The sequence below is a fragment of the Cervus elaphus genome, chromosome 1 (assembly GCF_910594005.1).
Source record: "Cervus elaphus chromosome 1, mCerEla1.1, whole genome shotgun sequence".
NCBI classification, from domain to species: Eukaryota; Metazoa; Chordata; class Mammalia; order Artiodactyla; family Cervidae; genus Cervus; species Cervus elaphus.
In genome coordinates, this window is record NC_057815.1 from 74,547,622 (window position 1) to 74,571,214 (window position 23,593).

A 23,593-nucleotide genomic window follows, 5' to 3' on the forward strand; every position below is an offset into this window, starting at 1 on the left:
TCCATTTTAAATATAGTAGAGTGTACCTAAATATCCCAAACTCTCTAACTATCCCTTCCCCCACTGGCAACCGGAGGCTCACTAAGTCTGTGAGTCTGTTTCTGTTTTGTAAATATGTTCATTTACATCATTTCTTTTTAGATACTGCATGTAAAGGATGTTATAAGATATTTAGGAGAAAGCTGTTTGGACACTGCTCTCAATATAATGCTTGGCTTATTACAGATTAAAAGTGCTTTGAGGCCCTCTGTCTCTCAGGTACGTGCCTAGTCTATGTAAGTTACTGCAAAGTTGGAATACTGTACTTCTAGTAAAGTGAATTACATTTCCCCAAAGCATTTCACTTTATTCACCAGAATGCTCTGTCGTTGATGAAAAAGGAGGATTGATATCATTTTGCTTCAGTTCAGTTCACTGTGCAAAATAATTTTATATTCTTTTTTCTTTACCCTCTGGACCCTATTTTGATCAGTTGATCCTTATTCACAGGTTCAGCATTTCTGTACCCTCTCTCCCTTCCCAAGAGTGTGTGTTGGTCAATGGGTAGGCTTGGGGGCAATATTGATTTGGGTCATGGTTTCAGTGGAAGAAGATATTTGAATTCCATTCCTTTCAGGATGCAACAAATTGGTATAGTTTGTTCTGGGGTTTTCAGTTGGTTCGAATCTAAATATTTCTTCTCTCAAGAAGGTAGATATATCTAATGAGGTGAGAGCTGGCCTAACACATGTCTGCTTATTCTTGTTGCAGGGGTGGTTTCATGTCATTTTCCATAACCCCAATTCCAGAGCTAAGGTCTGGTCTGTCATTGCAGAGGATCACAAACCAGGCCCTGCCCAGTGAAAGCCAAGAATGATACCACTACTGTTGTGGATGCTTCCTGAAGCCACTGGAATCCTCCATGGCGGTTGAGAACTCAACAGGGAGATTTGCTGTGTCACCTCACAGAGCGACTTGTGAAGGGATAACAACTGAAGTGAACAGTGGAGATTTACACCATCCTACCACAAGGCTTCACTTTCACTTTCACCACAAGGGTGGCAAGTGTTCAAAGGTGAAGAGGCATTTATGGCGACACTAACAGCCAGTTTTTCTTCACATTCAAGGTTATAGATTTTTTAAAAGGTAGGTTCATTAGGTAACAAGGTAAGACTTGAAAGTCATCAGACAGGCTGGCCAAGTGTTCCAAAAAGCTCGGTTGCCTTGTTCTTGTTCAGTCACTAAGCTGTGTCTCTTTGCAGCCCCATGGACCGTAGCACACCAGGCTCCATGGGGTTCTCCAGGCAAGAATGCTGGAGTGAGTTGCCAGGAGATATTTTTCTATCTAAGGGTATCTCATATTTTTCTCCAGGGAATATTCCCTGACCAGGGATTGAACCCGTGTCCCCTGCATTGGCAGGTGGATTCTTTACCACTGGGCCACCTGGGAACACTAAGGAATAAGAGACTTAATCAAGTAACCCCACATCTTCATCACCCTAACTAGATGAAGGCTACCCACTCAGCCAGAGGCATATGACTGAGTTTCCATTTCTGGATGGCGCTCACAAAGTGATGAGCTGGTATTGTCAAGAAATCAATCCAAGATGAAGTATGATAATGCATGATGGGAAATGAATAAATGCAGTCCCAAGCAATCTGCTTGTGTGACATTTATACAGAAAAACTACCTTTTAAGGGATTGGCAGTTGTCTTCCTTCCCTTAGCAAATCCTGTTGTGATAACTCTGAAATGAATAGCAGAAGGCAGAACTAGATTAAACAATTTCCTTTTTACAAAATACAGAGATATTTAAAAGTTGGAAATCCACAGCATTGCCTCAAATGCTGCAAACTTTATGAAACACTAAGCAATGAACCCCTCTTGCCTTCAAGACGGGATATGGTCAGAGAAACTCCCCACTCTGTAGTCACGCCTGAGAACCAGCTTTTGCAGGAGAGTCAAGTTGCCAAACTAGAGCTGGCAGGAGAGTTGCTCCATGAAATGAGAACAGAATGGAATGCACTCTCACCTTCAAGTTCAAGTGCATGTTGAGATTTTTATCTGAAGTGAATTCTGATTAACATCAACTTGGACTAAGGGAGAAAAAAAACATTCAAGCATGTGTTTATACTTGTTGACGTACGTAAAAGAAACACCTTAAATCTGAGTCATAATATTGGAAGAGGAGACTATTGAAAAATGCATGCCACTGATACAGTCTTACCAAGGATCCAAGAGTCAAGAAATCTAAATCCCCCAAGAGACAGGGAAATTTATTTCAATAATTTGTCCCGTCACTCTGCAGCCATAAGAACATGCTATAGTTGAGCGCCTTCAACACTCCTCACACCATTTTGTTCTTTTAGTTATTGTCTCATTTTCTCACTTCAATATTTCATGTTCCAATTGATTTAAGAAGAAAGAGGAATAGACATACCTTCCATGAATGTTCTAAAACCCCTTTTGCTGATACAGAGAGAGGAGGGAGAGTTGAGTTCCATGTTCTAATGAGGATTTTACATCCATGAGAGTTGATGTCACACACACAAGCAAGATGATCAAATGAGCCCATCCCTTAAGAGGGAAAAAGGTGAAAGTGTTAGCCATGTCTGACTCTTTGCAACCCCATGGACTGTTGCTCATCAGGCTTCTCTGTCCATGGAATTCTCCAGACAAGATTACTAGTATGGGTAGCCATGCCCTTCTCCAGGAGATCTTCCCAACCCAGGGATCAAAACCTGGGTCTCTTGTATTGCAGGCAGATTCTTTACCATCATCCTTACAGGATGATGCCCAAATTCCTTCAATCAACTCTCTTGATTAAACCTGAACTTTTGCCTTCAGCCAAGTTGTGTCTTTCAGTGGAAATATGATGGAATTCCCAAATTAGCAAGATTTGGAGCTTGGCTGGATAAGCCCTGTCAACAAGAAGAAGCCACTTTTCCCCCTTGTCCATCTTAGCTATTAGTCTCCATCCCCTGGATACAGATGCTCTCATTACCTAGTCATCCTTCCATGGTTTCTTTTTATTTTTTTCTTCCATGGTTTCTTATCAGAAATTATTTTAAAGAGTACAAAACAACTGTATTTAATGACTTCTCATTTCACTGAGAGTAAAGGCCCAACCTCTACAAGGCTATCATCAAGCCACCAGCCAATCACTCACCCACCATCATCATTCCTTCCCCAATCTCCTCCAGACACACTAGCCTCCATGTCCATCCCTGAACACTCCGGCATGTTGCTACTTCAGTGCCTTTATACTTGCTATTCACTCTGGATTGCTGTAACTGAGTGTGCACGCATGCATGCGAAGTTGCTTCAGTCCTGTCAGATTCCTTGTGACCCTATGGGCCCACCAGGCTCCTCTGTCCACCGGATTCTCTAGGCCAGAATACTAGAGTGGGTTGCTATACTCTCCTCCAGAGGATCTTCCTGACCCAGGGATAGAACCTGCATCTCTTATGTTTCCTGCATTGACAGGCAGGTTCTTTTCTTTACCAGTAGAGTTACCTGGGAAGCTCTAACTGTAGGGTACATATGGTGAAATTAGCTCTTAAGTCAAATGTTGCTTTCTCAATAAAAACTTCCTGAGAAACCTTACCTAAAATTTTATCTTCCCCCATGTCCCAAATAATTTCTATCCCCTTTCCTAACATATCGTATAGATCACTTTTTCATTCTTATTTAATCTGTCTCCTCATGTGAATATAAGCCCCACGAGCAAAGGTTTCTATTCACTGCTATGTCCTCAGTGCCTAGAACAGTGTCTGGTGTGTAGTACGGGTTGAGTGAATACCCATTGAATGAATAAATGATGATGAATGCATGAAAGAATATCAACCGTTGACCAAGAGAGATAGCCGCCTCTTCTTTATTCACATAAAGGCCAGGTCCTTTCGGTGGGCACTAGAAGCCTTAACACCATGATCTTCATTGTAAATGACTACTAAGCTCTTACCATGTGCCAAACATTATGTGAAATGCCATACATGCATTATCTCATTTAATCTCTACCACCAACCTCCATGTTGAGTGTGATCATCTCAGGTTTACAATAAATAGATGAGGAGCCTAGGAGATCAAGTAAGTTGCTCACATTAGCATTTAAGTAGGAGGTGGAGCTCAAATACAGGTTGAAGTTCGTCTAACATAGTAGGTCTCAGCCAGAGGGTGATTTTGCCTTCTGTCCCAAGGGATATTTTACAGTGTCTGCAAACACCTTTCACTGTCACAGCTGGGCTATAATGGGTAGATATCAGAGAGGCTACCAAACATCCCACAATGCACAGTACAGCACCCTCCCCACCAATAAAGAACTATCCAGCCCAGAAGGGCATCACTGACTCAATGGACATGAGTTTGAGTAAGCGCCAGGAGTGAATGATGGACAGGGAAGCCTGATGTGCTGCGGTCCTTGGGGTTGCAAAGAGTCCAACACGACCTAGCGACTGAACTGAACTGTACGGAAAGTCAATTGTGCCAAGGTTGAGAAGCTCTGATCTAACTCCATAAACAGGTTTTAGTCACTTTGCAGTTTTGCTCCATGAGTTGCTAGTGGCGGTAAAAATCAGCATCAACCCTTTTATAAAGCAATATGACAGTATGTCTCAAGAGTGCCAACTGTTTTCATACCTTTTGACCCTGAAATCCTATTTCCGTAAATCTGGCCTCAGGAAATAATCTGAAATGTGGAAAATATCCTCAAATATTTATAATGACATTATTTGTAATAGCAAAAAATTGGAAACCACGTAATGTCTGGCAATAAAGGAGTCATTAAGTAAACTCTGGAATATCTACTTGTTGGGACATTAGATGGCCATTAAAATTCTATTTATTAAACATTTATAAAGGGATGGGAAAATGCTTACATAGAAATGATAAATTTTAAAAATAAGATTTCAAAATTATATGTGCAGTATGACTCTTTAAAAACTGACCAAAATTATATGTACAAAAGAGGTGAAGCAGAAATATATTAAAATATTAATAGTGTTGTTGGACTATGACTGGTTAATTTTATCTTTCAGGACTTCCAGAATGTTCTATAATAACAATGTGTTCATTTTACAATTAGGAAAAATATCTTTTAAAAAATAAGAAGATTAAGAACTAAAAATTAGAAATAAGAACTGTGAAAAAAAGAAGAGTAAGTAAAGTATCTGTCCCTAAAATGAATTTTGGGGCTTCCTAGGTGACGCTAGAGGTAAAGAACCTGCCTGCCAATGCATGAGGCACAAGAAATGGAGGTTCAATCCCTGGATCAGGAAGATCCCCTGGAGGAGAGCATGGCAACCCACTCCAGTATTCTCGCCTGAAGAATTGCATGGACAGAGGAGCCTGGTGGGCTATAGGCCATGGGGTCACAAAGAGTCAGACACGACTAAAGCGACTTAGCATGCAAAGTGAACTTCAGAACTGTTGTGGTGATTTTATCTCTTACATGTATTTATTGGGTTTAATTAGTGTTTATAATTGTCCCTTTTAGGGAACTGTCTTTGTTGTATGAAAAAAGGCTTGTTTAGTTTTGTTGTGGTAGCTAGAACTAGCTCCATCTTTGCCAGTTTATGTCTATCAAACACATTTTACCTGCTCATCTTAAATTTGTTTTCTGATGTTTTAAAAATATTTAGTTCCATTAGATTAAAGGATTCTTACCTTCAGGCACAAAACTGCTGTCAGGTCAATTGCTGTTTGGGGACACATGGCGGGGATGTGCATGGCTAACCACCTTCATGTGGACTTTCCAAACTGGGGGCCAGCAACTAAGAGGACAGGCCATGAACTTCAACAGGACTTGGTTCAGATCCCAGCTCCACACTCAGCAGTGTGCTTCATTTTGTTTAAATATTTATTTATTTGACTGTACCGGGTCTTAGTTATGGCATGTGAGATCTAGTTCCCTGACCAGGGATCAAACCCAGACACCCCTGCATTGGGAGGACAGAGTCTTATCCACAGGACCACCAAGAAAGTCCCACCAGTGTGTTCTTGAGTGAGCTCTTAACCTCTCTGTGCCCTCCCTGTATCCCATGCCTGTGTTTAAAACCACTACAAAATTCTGTTAATGCCTGACAGACTTCAGCATGCTCTTCGCATGCTATGATGTGGGACCATTTACTTGAGAAAATTTGTCCCACAACCAGCCTAATTCCTCATCTTCATCCTTCATCCTACTTTCCAGATGTTTTTAATCTCAAGAAAACTTGAGGCTTAGCCTGTAAAAGTTATGACACTACCTCTGAGAGCCTCATCCAAGATGTGGTATCTTTGAACTTTGTCTTAAATTAAACCTGCCTTCATTCTGTAAACTGATGAGGGTAAGGTTTGGCTTTCTGGTCAACCTTGGGCTGCAGCATAGAATGAGTGAGGAGTGCAGGTAAAGCAGTTGCAGAGACAGCTTCCTCACTCAGATGCTATTTGGGAAGTGAAAGAACAGAGAACTCAGTTATTTAATGAACCCTTAGAGTTTCTGAAATGTAAACATTTTCCTTGCGAAGCCCCGAGACCTCTCTTGCTTCCAACAAGCCAGCCTGTATGTCTCCTTCTCCTGTTCTCTCTGCTCTTGACCCTCCTGTAACACATTGTTAGATGAGTTGTTTGCACAGAGGGACAGAATTTTTTTTCCCCCCAGTTTCTTGAAGCCTTAGAAATTTTCTCCCTTATCAATTTTCTATGGACTGGCCCTCTATTCCCTGATGGCACTGGATTGGTACACACCGCAAACACTGGCTCGGAAACAAAAGGCAGAGTGAGAAGATAGAGATACACACAGACAGCTTCCCTGGCTATTCCCCGTGTGTCCCACTGACAATGCTGTGTGGAAGGGAAATTGTTCTATCAGCGACTGTGTTAGATTCATGACCCCACCATAACCTTGAATTGGCCTTTAGTTGTCGCTGATGGGAACTGAAGAACAGCGCCTGTCGACATGATTGCTACTCTCCAATGAATCAGAACATACAGGGCGAGGAGCAGCACATTAAACCAGCAACAGAAATATATCACTGTACTTTTATATAGATGTATTGCTTTTGCCCAGGCATATAAATGATTGGGCCAGCCACTTATTTTTTTTTCAAGGACTATAAATTAAAAATAAGCTAAAGGTTTTTAAATTATGTTCTTTTAAAAAAAATCAGGGTAGCTATTTTAAGGCAACAGTCAAATATTTAAAGATCATCGTATATGGATATTTCAGCCACTGTCACTGCGAGGAAAATCCACCTTGTTAAGTAACTCAGGTTACTTAACACATGAACGCTAATTTATCATGTGTGGTCATTTGCTAATTGATCTTTTTAAAAAGTAAATGTTTCCCATATTTACTTCCCTACTTGCCTATTGAAGAACATATATTTTATAAATTTAAGTTGTGATTTAAATAGACAACAAGCTTATTCACCAACTTAGAATATGGTTCTTTAAGAGTCAAGGTGTTCAGAGAAAACTAAGAGTGGGGATCAACAATTCTTAAATATGAGGTTATAAAGGTCTCCCATTGAGAATATGCTGAAGCCAAAGGACCTTTTGCCCAGAAGCTCATATGCATGCTTGCACCTACAAGCAAGAATTTTCATTTCAGTTCAAGGACTCACAAACCCTTTGAAGCCCCTCCCTGGTGTCCAGGTTGAGGGCCACTGCCTTTGAGATTATCTTATAAAGCTACAAAGTTGTGACTTACTAGGATGCAGTGATTCATTGTGAAGTGTGTCTTAAGTCAATAGTTATTAACAATAGATAAAGTGTAGATGTTTGTGAATGATTTACTTTTCAGAAGCATAAATAATTAAGAAGATTCCTAAGGTTTTCCTATAAAGAGCTTTGCTGTCATTCATTACCATCACTAATAAGACATTTGAGATCTAGCTCTCCCTACCTCCCTGGCGTCAAATCTCACCACTTTTCTCCTCACCCCAAAAGCTCCAACCACATGGCCTCCTTTCAACTTTCCAACCTTGGGTGGGTCATTTCCATGTTCTAGGTACAGTCTGGTAGCTGAGTTGTGTCCAACTATTTTGTGACTCCATAGACCTTAGTCCACCAGTCTCCTTTATTCATGGGATTTTCCAGGCAAGAATTCTGGAGCAGGTTGCCATTTCCTTCTCCTGAGGATCTTCCAGACCCAGGGATCAAACCCACATCTCCTGGTTTGCAGGTAGATGCTATACTCTCTAGGTATAGTTTGAATGAGGCCATTACATCTGTCTTTTGTGGATCTTATATTGTGTGGAGAGAAAAAGACAATAGGCACTTAAATATATTTATAAATTTGATCATTTCAAATATTAGGAAGCAACTAAAATAGTACAATGATGGAATAGGGACTGATTGACCGGTGGCCAGGAAAGGCCACTTTGGGGAGGTTTTATCTGAAACAGGAGAAATGAGGAACATCTGCACATCAAAGGAAACACTTAATAGTAGCAAGTGCAAAGGCCCTGAGACTGAAAAGAACCTGCTGGTTGGAAAGGTCAGAAAGGAGGTCATGATGACTCTGATATGCTCTCTCCAGGAGAAATGTAGATACTCTATGCTGCTGCCCAGCTCACTGATAGAACATGAGCAGTAATTACAAATCAAGCATTTCATTTCCCTGCAATCATTTTGAGTTTTTGTAAAAATCTAAGTAAGTATGCAGGTTGAGTTAATTCAAGATCTAATATAAGATGGAGTAACATGAGGCTCAGAGAGGTTAAGTAATTCACCTAAAGTCACACTGCTGGTTAATAAGTTAACTTAGTGGAAGAACCCAAAAGAAGGCCCTGGCTTCTGCATTTGTGGGTTTGTGTTCCTTCTCCACACCACTGTGCCTCCCCCACTGGTCATAGAACTTACCAAAGTTTGCTTTTTCTTGAAAAATAGTCTGGTGTCTCATTCTATATTCAATTATAGCCCAAAGACATGCCATCATTTATATAATAGCCTTTTTGTAATTTTATTACAAAAAAATCTGAGACAGATTTTTAATAATAATAATAATAATAATAATAAATCTGCCTGATATCTTGGGCTCACCAGTAACCAAAAGTGAGTTAAAAATCTCTGACTCCTAAAGGGAACCAGACACCACTATCCCCTCTGGGCCAGACGCTGAGATCATCGGGATTATTTTAAGTTCTGGTTTCTCACCTATCTCTGGTTGGTACAGGATGGCCTTCCTCCCAGGATTGGATGTTCTTGTCCAAGAGGAAAACCATGCCCCCATGCCCTACTCTGTCCCTTTGGGCCCTCAACAGCAAATGTTAGTCCTTTTTATTTGTTGGTCACATGATGTGGCATGCAGGAACTTAGTTTCTCAACCACGGATCGAACCTTGCAGTGGAACCACACCGTCTTAACTACTGGAAGGCCCTGATACCAGTCTTGACCCTAAGTAAAAAAAAGAAATGCTCCTAATGGGGGGAAAGAAACCTTTCAGACTGGGAAATTATTATCAATATTTGGGACAGGAGTGTAACTTTTTTCCTACCGAAAAATCATGATATTGTTATGACACAATTTTGTAATAAGCTTAAATACAAAAGTTAAAAATAAACATGACACAATACAGTTTTGTAATAAAGTTATAAATAAATAAATGTGAGAATTCTCTGATATAATATTAATAGAATCAAATGATTTAAAACATTAGAGGGTGGGATGGGACAAGGGAAGCTCAAGAAGGAGGGAATGTATATATATAATTACGGCTGATGCCTGTTGTTGTACGGCAGAAACCAGCACAACATTGTAAAGCAATTATCCTCCAATTAGAAAGTAAATTTAAAAAATTAGAAAAAATGGAAATATGCGAGTGACATATTTTTGGTGATTATACATGGGCAAACACTAAGCTAATTCCAGTCACTGCTATGTAACTAGCCATTCTTGTACTAATAATGAACGGTCTCAAGGAAAAATTGGAAGTCTAGCCTAGTTCAATATTGAAATCCCCCTCCCAGGAATAAATTTGAGAAAAATTAACCCAGCCCATTCTCCAGTACCTATGGTGAAATTCAAGATCATAATACTCTTCTTCAGCATCTGAAATCTATCTTCTCTCCAGGAAGTTTCTCTCTCCTTTCTTATACTGCTGGTGGGAATGTAAATAAATCATTCCTTCATGAGCATAATTTGGCTATCGGGTATCAAGAAACTCTAAAAACCATGTAGACTTTAACCTAACAATTGTTCTTCTAAGATTTGATCATAGGGAAATCAGAAATATCTGCAAAATTATATGACTAGATTTATATCACAAGATAGTCACAACAATGTTATTTTTGATAGTGAAATATTGAAAACAATATAAAGGAAATTGGAATCTCTCAAAATGTTTTTTGTACAAACTGGTCTCATAATAATCCCCAAACATATGTACACACACACACAGGATTGCATGATAAAAAAATTTTGAGATACACACACTATATCCCTCTTTTGAGCAGTCACAAAGCATATGAGCAAGAATCTTCTCTGAAAAAATGCCTGCAATAAAGAAATCTGTTTAACAATGTTTAACTCAATATTTCTCAAAATCTTTTGGCCATGGAACCCCTTTATTGCATAATCTTAATATACTCCAGAACTAGGGCTCTGAAAACTATTTCAGGAAATACTAGGTAAATAAATTTGTATAACCGTATTATGGAATGCTAGAAGAGAAGCGAAAGGCAAAGGAGAAAAGGAAAGATATACTCATTTGAATGCAGAGGTCCAAGGAATAGCAAGTAGAGATAAGAAAGCCTTCCTCAGTGATCAATGCAAAGAAATAGAAGAAAACAATAGAGTGGGAAAGACTAGAGATCTCTTCAATAAAATTAGAGATACCAAGGAAACATTTCGTGCAAAGATGGGCACAATAAAGGGCTGAAATGGTATGGACCTAACAGAAGCAGTAGATATTAAGAAGAGGTGGCAAGAATACACAGAAGAACTATACAAAAAAGATCTTCATGACTCAGATAACCACAATGGTGTGATCACTCACCTAGAGTCAGATATCCTGGAATGCGAAGTCAAGTGGGCTTTAGGAAGCATCACTACGAACAAAGCTAGTAGAAGTGATGGAATTCCAGTTAAGCTATTTCAAATCCTAAAAGACGATGCTGTGAAAATGCTGCACTCAATATGCCAGAAAATTTGGAAAACTCAGCAGTGGCCACAGGACTGGAAAAGGTCAGTTTTCATTCCAATCCTAAAGAACGGCAATGCCAAAGAATGTTCAAACTACCGCACAATTGCACTCATCTCACATGCTAGCAAAGTAATGCTCAAAATTCTCCAAGTCAGGCTTCAACAGTATGTGAACCGTGAACTTCCAGATGTTCAAGCTGGATTTAGAAAAGGCAGAGGAACCAGAGATCAAATTGCCAACATCTGCTGGATCATCGAAAACGCAAGAGAGTTCCAGAAAAACATCTATTTCTGCTTTATTGACTATGCCAAAGCCTTTGACTGTGTGGATCACAATAAACCGTGGAAAATTCTTAAAGAGATGGGAATTCCAGACCACCTGACCTGCTTCCTGAGAAATCTGTATGCAGGTCAAGAAGCAACAGTTAGAACTGGACATGGAACAACAGACAGGTTCCAAATAGGAAAAGGAGTACATCAAGGCTGTACATTGTCACCCTGCTTATTTAACTTATAAGCAGAGTACACCATGAGAAATGCTTGACTGGTTGAAGCACAAGCTGGAATGAAGGTTACTGGAAGAAATATCAGTAACCTCAGATATGCAGATGACACCACCGTTATGGCAGAAAGTGAAGAGGAACTAAAGAGCCTCTGATGAAAGTGAAAGAGGAGAGTGAAAAAGTTGGCTTAAAACTAAGGTGATGGCATCTGGTCCCATCACTTAATGGCAAATAGATGGGAAAACAATGGAAACAGTGAGAGACTTTATTTTCTTGGGCTCCAAAATCACTGCAGATGGTGACTGCAACCATGAAATTAAAAGATGCTTGCTCCTTGGAAGAAAAGCCATGACCAACCTAGACAGCTTATTAAAAAGCAGAGACATTACTTTGCCAACAAAGGTCCATCTAGTCAAAGCTATGGCTTTTCCAGTAGTCATTTATGGATGTGAGAGTTGGACTATAGAGAAAGCTGAGCACTGAAGAATTAATGCTTTTGAACTGTGATGTTGGAGAAGACTCTTAAGAGTCTCTTGGACTGCAAGGAGATCCAACTAGTCCATCCTAAAGGAAATCGGTCCTGAATATTCATTGGAAGGACTGATGTTGAAGCTGGAACTCCAATACTTTGGCCACCTGATATGAAGAACTGACTCATTTGAAAAGACCCTGATGCTGGGAAAGATTGAAGGCGGGAGGAGAAGGGGATGACAGAGGATGAGATGGTTGGATGGCATCACCAACTCAATGGGCATAAGTTTGAGTAAGCTCCAGGAGTTGGTGATGGACAGGGGAGCCTGGTGTGCTGCAGTATACGGGTTCTCAAAGAGTCGGACACGACTGAGTGACTGAACTGGCTGAAACTGATTTTGTTACAAGGAAAACATTTTTAAACTTTTTATTTTCAAATAATTGTAGAGTTACTGCTATAGACTGATTTGTACCTTCCCAATATGCGTATGTGGAAATCTAATCCTCAAGGTGAAAGCATTAGGAGGCAGGACCTTTGGGAGATGATTGGGTCATGAGAGTAGAAGCCTCATGAATGGGGTTAGTGCCCTCATAAAAAAAACCCACAGAGCTCCCTCATCCTTTTAGCCAGGTGAAGACACAGCAAAAACAGCCATATCTGTGTTAACACAGCCATTTCTCTGAAACAGGAATCAGGCCCTCACCAGACAATGAATTTACTGGTGCCTTGATCTGGGGCTTCCCAGCTTCCAGAACTGTGAGAAATGAATTTCTGTTGTTTATAAGCCATCCAGTTTATGATGTTTTGTTATAGCAGCCAGAACAGACTAAGACAGAGAAAAGTTGCAAAAAATAGTACAGAAAGTTGTCAGACATCCCTTACCCAGCTTCCCCTTGTATTGACATCTTACAAAATGACAGTGCAGTGATTGAAAGCACTGATGGAATATTCATTTGAATTTGACCAGTTCTTTCTGTTTCAGGATCCATCCCAGAATCCCACACTGAACTTATTCATCCAGAATCTTGGATTCTGAACCGCAGATTCAACCAACTACGGACAGTCAAGTTAGTACATGATTATATCCATGGATGCAGAACTCTTGGATCTGGAGGGCTAACTGTATATTTACTATTGATCTGTAATAGAGTTAGGTTCATTTTTATCATTTGTACTCCATTGGGAAATCTCCTGACATACAGGTTGATCTACTTTTTAAAATTTATTTTAATGATTCACTAAATATACCTGACTCAGAGCTACATACTTAAAAAGAAACTCAGGGAAGTGTCATTCTCCCTCATCCTTGATACCCCCACCCATTCCTATCTGTCCATCCTCCTCCCACCCACCACCTCTCAGTAACAAATTCTATTAGCTTCTAGTTTATTTTTTCTGTATTTCTTTTGCACAAATGGGAAGATACCTGTATATTTTCCTCTATCTCCTTTCTTACGTGAAGGGTAACATGCTATAAATACACCTTACACAGTGCTTTTTTATGTTTAATGGCATATCTTGGAAATCACTTCAGCTTTTTAAAAAATAGTTACATAGTACTCTGGTGAGTACTGTATGGTACAGACTACAATGTACTCTGTCATAGTTTATTCAACCACTCCCCTATGTATGAGCATCTAAGTTCTCTCTATTTTGCAAGTATAACCAATACTGAAATTAATAACCTCTCACATGCGTATTGACATATTATTGAACACATATCTTCAGAATAGTTTCCAAGTAAAATTGCTGGGTCAAAACTAAGTACATATGTACTTGTTTTGTTGTTGTTGTTTAGTCACTAAGACGTGTCCAACTCTTTAGTGACCCCATGAACTGTAGCCCACCAAGCTCCTCTGTCCATGGGCTTTCCCAGGCAAGAATACTAGAGTCGGTTGCCATTTCCTCCTGCAGGGAGTCTTCCCAACCCAGGGATTGTACCCATGTCTCCTGCATTGGCAGGAAGATTCTTTACCACTGATCCACCTGGGAAGCCCACTTATTTTGTTAGGCATTGCGAAATTATCCTCAAGAATGGTTGTACCAGTTTGCATTCCCATCAGCAAGTGTATGAGAATGCTTGTTACTCCATATACTTGCCAACAGAATATGTAGTCTGCTGATTAATTTCCCTCAATCTGATAGATGAGAAAAAGTAAGTAAGTTGAGTGTTAGTTTAATTTTTATTTCTCTAGTAATGGTTAGTGGATTTGAACATATTTTTAAGAGCCATTTATAGTTTTTTTGTGAATTGTCTGTCTTTTTTACATTTTTCTATAATGATTTTGGTCCTTTATCACTTAATTATTAAGAATTCTTTATGTAGTAAGTCGATTTGCCCTTTGTGGTGTATGTTGCAAATATTTTTTCCCAGTTGGTTAATTTGTCCCTTTTTTTAAAAGTTTTTTAAATAGGTATTTCTTGCCCTACAAAATTTTAATTTAATTTTATCACATTTATCAAACCTTTTTTTAACTTCTATATTTTATTATATATTTTTTAATGTGCTGCCTATGCCATACCTGAAAGACTTAGATACTACTGCAGTGCAAAGAAAAGTAAGAACTTACTCAGGGATATTTTAAACCTGAGAGTAAGAAAGTGGAAAACTCAAGGACCCTGTAGTCAGGTGGATTTTATTCTCAACTAGTTCACTTTTATCTTTTTAGCTGTGAGATTTTTGGCAAAGTATTAAGCTTCTCAAAGTGTAGCTTTCCTCATATGTAAAACAGGATGGTAAAACTTACCATGTATCATTATGAGGATTTGAAATGCTTGCTTCAGTGCTTGGAGATATTTTTTATTATTACACATATAATACATCTAATTCTAACTGACAATTTAATAGCATTTCAAGATATGTATCTGACACTTTATTCTCAAGGTTATGTCATCGAAACTCTACCACTTCTATAAGAGTGAAGAACCTGAGAAATTTTAACCAATTCACCTCTACATTCATCAAAATTTTTCTCTTCTTGGCTTTCTGAAATACTTTATCTTCTGAAATACTATCATGTCTCTGTTCAAAATGAATTCAGAGAAATGTTAGGAGAATGAAGGAGTTAACATCCTTAAGGCGCAGCGAGCTGGCAGATAAGAACATCAAAATAAATTCCAGAAAGAATTCTAATGAACCCAATTTATTATCACCTTATCTCTCCAAAGCCCTTTCCTACCCCCAGCCCCCAGTTCAAAGTTTTGTGGTCATTCCCGAAGGACACATATACTGTAGAACCGGGAATCTTCAGCTGACACTGGTTATCGTCAGTACCACGAAGGTACTCACTGGAATTCCTCTTGCCAAATGTGCTTTCCCCCCACAAGCAATTCGTTTTCAATGTCCCTGTGAAGTGAAACAGATGCCCATAAGGAAGTCTGATGTCACCTTTGTTTTCAATATCGTTCAAAGCAAACACAGCCATGATGGGTCCCCTAATCCTTTGGCAACTGCCCCCAAATTATTTGAACATGATGAAGTTCACATCTACCAATAAGTTAATTAGGTGGATGTGTGTCTTTATAGAGTACAGATGTCTAGCCGGACCAAAAAGATGTCTAAGGGCTCCATAGATGGGAATGGATTTTTTCCTAGCTAACTGATATTTGTTTGGCTCCCGGCCTTATTCCCAAAGGGGGTGATTTGAATATAGTTGTTCTTCCTTTTGCAATTCCTCAGTGCCTCAGGGTACATGGAACTGGTGGAAGGGAAAAAAAAAGGGGGGGTGGAAGTAACAAATGAAAAGCAAATAACTTTGATTGTACCCGCATTATAATCCAGGCATTAGCCAAGCTACTTAGAGGTATAGTATTTCAGTGGTTCTTAGTCAAGAAGATACCACTCCCAGTGGCATTTGGAAAATTTCTGGAGCTACTTTTTATAATCATGATAGTTGAAAAGTACTACTGACATTTATGGGGTGGGTGGTATAATAAAAAAATAAATATTTGTTCTTTGTTCAGGTTTCCTGGCACAGAGTCCCTAAAACCCTTGGGATCTCCTAAGTGATCAGTGTCCTTTGTATTCTAGTGAGATGATTCTTAGGGAGTCTGGGAAAAGATATGGAGTCCTGGATAGCTTCAGGATACAGGGTGGTTGGATGGCATCACTGACTCAATGGCCATGAGTTTGAGCAAACTCTGGGAGATACTGAAGGACAGGGAAGCCTGGCATGCTGCAGTTCATGGGGATGCAAAGAGTCAGACACGACTTACAACTGAACAACACAGCGGGTGGTTGCTAGAAAGGCCAGTCATCATTAGAGGGTTGGAGCTTTCAGTCCCACTGAAAGTTCAGAAGTGGAACTTTCATCCCATCTCTGTGGAAGGAAGAGGGCTGGAGGTTGACGTCAGTCATCAATGGTCAATGATTACATTAATGGTATCTACATAATAAAACCTCCAAAAACACCCTAAACAATGGGATTTGGAAAGCTTCTGAGTCAGTGAATACATTAGTGAATTCATTCTATTAATAAAAGAAGGGTATGCCCAGGAAGGGCATGGGATCTCAGCACCTTCCACAACTCCATGCCTTGCTATATGTATATCTTCCATTTGGCTGTTTCTAAGTTGCATCCTCTATAATAAATCAGTAATAGTAAGTATAGCACTATCCTGAATTCTGTGAGTCACTCACTTACCAAACGTGGAGTAGGAAGATGGTGGTGACTTCCAAGTCTGTAGTCAGTGGGGTGGAAGTGTAGGTTGCTTGATCACTCAGATGGTGGCTAGTATCTGCAGTGGGGACAGTCTGAGCCCTTAACCTGTGGAATCTGCATTAACTCTGAATAGTCAGTGCCAGAACTGAACTGACTTGATGGACACTGGATATTGGAGAAGTGGTTGTTCACGGAGGAAAAAACAGCTCAGGTGGGGCCCAAAGGTGCATCATGCTAGACATGCCTGGCACAGTTCTGAGAAGGAGGAATTGTCCTGCCTCCCACATGACTTTCAAAGGGCTCACTGGTAAAAATCTGTTTATAATGATCTGCACCTAGAACCTGACTTCATCTTATTTACAAACAATGTTTTTTTAACAAACATAAATAAGAATAGAACTTTCCAGAAATGCAACTAAGTAAGCTGAGGGAAGGCTGCACTTCATTTTGTTCTCTGCGGTACTTGCGTTGCTAGGACAGCATACCTGTGTCGGTCTGCGTTTGTACTTGTCACATATGTGGTGAAAAATATAGGTGCAATTGTTGGACCACTTTGTTGTATTGTCTAATATTGTTGTACCTCAGCATTTACAAATTATTTTATTATAAATAACTTTCCTTTGATATATTCTTTATATTACATATGACCATTTATTGATTTTTATGTGTATGGGTTATCCTATTTATGAATTTTATTTCAAGATATTAAAGGAAGCATTGTAAAATATTTGCAATAAAACTATAGCATTTGTTCTAAGAGGGTTGAGACTCACCATGTCATTTCATCAGTTCCTCACAATGATGTTGAGAGGATCTCTGATGAGCCTCATTTTATAGATGCAAAAGTTGGAGGTCAGAGCAGCTAAGTCTTTTCCCCAAAGCCACACAGCCAGTAAGTGGCAAAAACCAGGATTCAAATGGTTTCTGTCTGATCCTGAAGCTCCAAATTTAAAGAAAATAAGATAAAGGACAGAAGGATAGATTAAAGAGAAAGGATAGAGAAAGGAAAAAAGAGAGGGGGGAAAGTATAGAGGAGAAAAAAGATGCAAATTAATTTTCATTTCAATTGTTAAACTCCGTTGAGTAATCTAAATACATGTAAAAGGGTCTCAATGAGAAGTATTGTTCGAAGTCTGCTATGTATAATGTATGTTATAAAATGCCAAGGATACAAAAGTAGTTTTTTAAAGTATATGACACAACCCTATCCTTGAGAAACTCATAGATGGGAAGATAGTGTACTTTTGTTTAAAACAAATGAGCAAACAAACAGCATGGTCCCCTGAGTACATCAAGCACAAACGCAGAAGGACAGTGTCATCTCTACGTCGAAATGCAGGGCCAGGTTTCTAGATGGTCTTTCCCTTCTCTCGCCAGAGTCAAGAAATGGGAAGCTCTTCAGTTATATGCTCAATGAAAACTTCATGCCACTGGCACACAAGCTTTCCCTCCAAGTCGAGCTGATCCTGGCACGGAACCTGGCTTCATGAGACACAAATGCCAGTTTTCTTTCCAGAGCTGATGCCTTGAGGGTACCCGGATTTTCACTGGAAGAGAGTACCATAGCCCAAAAAAGCAAGGAGCCATCAGGTTGCCAGAAAATGCATGGCACTCTGTGCCAGGCCCGAAGCCGCAGCCACCACAGGACGGGTGAGTGGCTTGTGTCCTGCTTCTGTCTGATGGCACTGATTTTCTGCCATTCTCCCTGCTCATTGACCCTCTCTCCTTAATCCAGGGGAGTTATTTCCTTTGCAGGACTCATGGGCTGAGGCAGGTTCTTCTTTATTTCGCTACACCAGGTCTTAGCTGAGGCACACAGAATCTTTAGTTGCAGCATGCAGGCTCTAAGTTGAGACATGCAGGATCGTAGTTCCCTGACCAGGGATCAAACCTGGGCCCTCTGCACTGGGATCATGGACTCTTAACTACTGGACCACCAGGAAGGTTCCAGAAGCAGGTTTCTCTTAAAGAAAATGCTGAAGAAGTTTAAGATTCAGGGCCTCTCACTTGCACAGGAGCCTCCTAAAATGCAGGGAGGAGGTGATCATATGTTCCCATGGTCACAAGTTTTTATAACACCTGCAAAAGTAAGATATTGTAACTATAATTGGTTAAGGCTGCAGTCTCCACGTGGGCTTCCCCTCCCCTCCCATGCCCCTTTGTTAGGAGGGTGTTAGAGTAGCAATGGGTAGCTTTAGCTCCGACTAAGGAGAACTTGAGAGGAGGATACCTTTAGTTTGGGTGTAATGGGATATATTTTGTAGTTCATACTTCTTTCCTTTTTTGTGTGTTACTTTTAATTAATTTATTTATTTAAAAATTTTTAATTGGGATATAATAGATATATAACATTACATTGGTTTCAGGTATATGATACAGTGATTTGACATATGCTTATGCTGTAAAATGATCTCCCACTTCTATATACAGTACAGTTGAGTGTGAGTAGCTGTACTGGGAAGCAGTGGCTTCTTAGAATCTCCCTTTCACTAATTTATGCTGGCTCACCCATCGAGTGTGGCATGAAGATACACGGCCGGGGGCTGAGTGGCACGCTCACACTTACCGTACCTGGTGTATCCTATTCTTTGTGACCTATGGACTGTAACCCACCAGGCTCCTTTCTCCATGGGATTTTACAGGCAAGAATACTGGAGTGGGGTTGCCATTTCCTTCTCCAGGGGATCTTCCTGATCCAGGGATTGAATCCAGGGTCTCCTGCATTGCAGGCAGATTCTTTACTATCTGAGCCACCAGGGAAGCCTGATATCACATATTTATAGGTAAGGCAGAGAAGCAAAGTATGAAAGAGCCAAGAGTTGGTCCATGAAAAATTCCTCCAAATTTTACAGCTTACATACAAAAGAGACTTATGCAGGCTTTTCCAAATTTGACACCAATCCTCAAACATCACTGATGTTACCCATCTCAAGTGGTGTAGCTAAAAAAAACTTTCCTAGGACTTCCCTGGTGGTCCAGTGGTAAAGAATCTGTCTGCCAATGCAGGGGACGTAGGTTCAATCCCTGGTACGGGAAGATCCCACGCGCCACCAAGCAGTTAAGCCTGTGTACCACAACTACTGAGTCTGTCCTCTGGAGCCTGAGAGCTGCAGTTACAGAAACTCTGTCACCTAGAGGCCATGCGCCACAAGAGAAGCGATGGCAGTGAGAAGTCCCCATGCTCCTGGAGAGTAGCCCCCATTCACCACAACCAGAGCAGCAAAGACCCAGCGCAGCAGACCGCGCAAACGACCTTCCCTAGTCTATCAAAATGAAAGCCAAATTTGGATGTAAGGAAAGATTGGATTATTTTCTCCTCTTTATTTCTCTTAATTACCTTTATCCCTAGAAAGTGATATTACCAAATTGTTGTCAAATAAAGAGTTATTCTGAATATTGATCCCCAAAAATGCAAGGAGCAAAAAAGTATTAGAGAGGTAAAGATTCTAAGCATCCCAATTTCAGTGTGTGACAGGGTTTTTCCAAGTAATTCTCAGACACCACCTGGGTATCCTACAATTAAGCTGAATTCTGACACTGCCTACCCGAAGACAGCCTCAGATCCCACAGGTTAAGGACTCAGTCCCACAAGATTGTCCCCGGCCCGCTTCCACTTAGACACCAGTCCCATGTCCAAGCAGTCACTTGGGCTTCAGATCCACTGGCTGGAGACTGGAGATTCCCAAAAACCTCATCCTTGGGTTTGATTAATTTGCTTAAGCAGCTCATGGCACTCAAAGAAAGATTTTACTTTCTAGATTGCTGACTGCTATGAAAGGATGGTACTCAGAAACAGCCAGAGGGGAGAGACGCACAGGGCAAGGCCCGGGGAAGAGCCCAGAGCTTCCGTCCCTCTCAGAGTGCACATTCCCCCTGCGTCGCCACTGTTCACAAACCTGGAAGCTCTTAGAACACTGTCTTTTTGGGGTTTTGTGGAGGCTTTATGAAACAGGCATTATTTTTTTTTAATTGAAGGATAATTGCTTTGCAGTGTTGGTTGGTTTCTGCCATTAACAACCTCGTTGGGTCCCCAAGTCTGTTCTCTGTGTCACACTGGTATTATAGATTAGATCACTGGTGATTGGCAACTGACTCAACTTCCAACTCCTCTCCCGACCCAAGAGGCAGGAAAAGGGGAATGAAAACTCCAACCCTCTAATCACATGGTTGGTTCTCTTGGCTCCCCGTCCTCATCATTAGGTGCGCTCCAAAAGTCATCTCATAATATAATAAAAGACACCTTTATGGTTCTCATCACTTAGGCAATTCTGAGGCTTTTAGAGCTCTGTGCCAGGAATGGGGATGTAGACCAAATATATACTTCTTATTATAAATTACAAAGTCACAGAGGTGGTTAGACAATTAATTAAAAGATTATCTTGTTCTTTTTGTGGCTTTGTGATGGTTGGATTATTATCAGCTTTTTCAATGTGTAATTTTTTGAGATTTATTTTCTTATTCAAAATATTTAGTTTTGTACCTAACTTTAAGTTAATAATTTTCTATCATTTTTAAGAAAGAGGGCCTCTGAAATTGTATAAGCTTGACTTGGACTTGGACTTGGACTCATCCTGGCTGGCTTATTTATTTTCAATGTGTTGTAATACAAAGATGGTTTGTTTCATGGGTACCAGATGTCCAGAACTTTAATTGATGGTGGGAGGAGCAGGAGGTCAGATGTCAGGTCATTTAAGAAAAATATTTTAATATTTAGAGCCTTTCAATGTGAAGAGGGAAGTTACAAGGAATAGTGAGTTCCATGACAGTGGAGATATTTAAGTAAAATTTTCACAGCACTTGGCATGGCCATTGTAGTGGAGACCTGAACTTGGAAAGCCGTTTAGGCGTAATGAATTTTCAGATATACTTTGATGCCTGGGCTCTCTGCTTCTTCCTGTTTATAGTACCAATGGCCCCCTTCTGATAGGCCAACACTGCTTTACAGTAGAATTTTAGAGAGGGGTGAGACAGGCCAGAGTAATGAGAACAGAAAACGAGGAACACAGCAACCTTTTTATGAAGAGGAACTGAGAGCTCAGAAGTGAGATTAATGGCCTGGCATGTTCAGCCATCGAGAGGGAATCCACCGCAGACAGTTTCTAGAAACCCCTTCTACAAGCTTCCCAAAGACCTAATCACGTCCTAAGGGAAAGGCCCGGCTTCTCACTAACGTCGGAGGCATTTGCTTTGCCATTAACCTTTTCAAGGGGTCACTTCCACACCATGCGCCCAACATGCCACCCAGAAAATGTAACTGAACATCAGTTTTGCTTTTCCTCTTGCTTAACTGTTTTAAATGTCCTTGAGCTGCATTTCTCCACCAGGCTTAATTTTATGGATTGTGGATTACATTTACTGCTCAGCACTTCTTGCTCAACCCTGGACAATTGCAGACCTACTGAGTTGTTAACTCACATGGTCAGCATTAGTGTCTGAGAGCAGTTATACCAAATGACTGAAGCAGAGTGCCATTAACACCTGGCCTTAGCGAGGCCCGGTGAAGTCAGCACTTTGGTTCTTCTTTTCCACCCAGCAGAAACCCGGGAGGAATGAATGGGCAATGGTTTGGGTTAACTTTGCTTATCTTCCGAAGAGTTCAAATTTCTATCCCAGTCTTTCTAGCTGCCTTATCTTGGAGAATTGTATTTGAAAGTGGTAGAATGGGCACTTTTCCCATCTTACAGGCAAGTTATAGAATTCCAGACAAAGGTGTGACTTTTGTGAAAGTGTGTATTAATCACTCAGTTGTGTTCAATTCTTTTCAACCCCATGGGCTGTAGCCTGCCAGTCCCTCTGTCTATGGAATTCTCCAGGCAAGAATACTAGAATGAGTTGCCATTCCCTTCTCCAGAAGATTTTCCTAACTCAGGGATCACACCCGGGTCTCCTGCATTGCAGACAGATTCTTTACCATCTGAGCCATTGCGGAGCACACAGAAAGTCAGAAGGTTATCTTGCTCTGGTTTTTTTTTTTTTTTTTTTCCCTGCACTAACCCAAGTCACTTGGTTAAGAGAATTCCAAGAAGTTGTGGAAGTTACAAAAAGCTTTGGAATCCTAGTCTCTTTTTAAAACTTTATTTATTTGGCTGCACAGGGTCTTAGCTGTGGCTTGTGGGACCTTAGCTGCCACATGCCACAACACACAGGACCTTTTGGTTGTGTCATGTAGGATCTAGTTCCCAGACCAGGGATCAAACGCAGGCCCTCTGCACTGGGTTCTATGGTCTTAGCCATAGAACCACCAGAGAAATCCCTGAATCATAGACTATTAAAGTTGAAAGGGACCTTAAAAGTTATTTGGTATTTGCATCTCTGTGCTTTGAACGTCTTCTCAAATAAAGGTGACTAGAACCTCCCACATGTATGACCTCCCACTGAAGCTACCTTATCTCCTGATCAGGAGGAGAACTCCACTCATGTCAGATGGATAAGCCCAGAAGAGTGGAGCACAGTGAGTATAAATGGCTTCTGAAATTGCTAAAGGGTTCCCGGTTCAGTGTTAACTTGGTCAACTTTTGTGGGTCTTTTTCTCATTTTGTTAGCCTGTAGTCTGTGCCATGCAAGTCTGACATGTGTTGGGATGTTCAGGTTCAGAATGTCAGCAGCTCCATTTAGGAGGAGGACAGTCTGCAGCTGCTGGGAGTGGGGAGAAAATTCTGAAACGTCCTCTCCTGGTTCACTCAACCATCCTCCCCCTGCTCCCATGAAGGGGAGGTTGACAAATTCCCGATATCAAAACCAGCTGTCAGAACAACATAGGGTAATAGCTGTCCTTGTCAAAGGCACCAATTAATTCACTGGCTGTCAATGTTAGGATAATTGATAGACTCCACAATCTGGCTGAGTATGAAAGT

General features: G+C 40.5%; 1 long non-coding RNA gene across 1 annotated transcript; it reads left to right on the forward strand.

Moving 5' to 3' along the window:
- The first annotated feature begins 718 nt into the window (after positions 1–718).
- On the forward strand, positions 719–23,189 carry LOC122697607. Its single transcript, XR_006342118.1, has 4 exons — positions 719–1,125; positions 13,061–13,145; positions 18,117–18,389; positions 23,140–23,189. It is a non-coding gene; the product is annotated as an uncharacterized LOC122697607 (long non-coding RNA).
- The last annotated feature ends 404 nt before the right edge of the window (positions 23,190–23,593 follow it).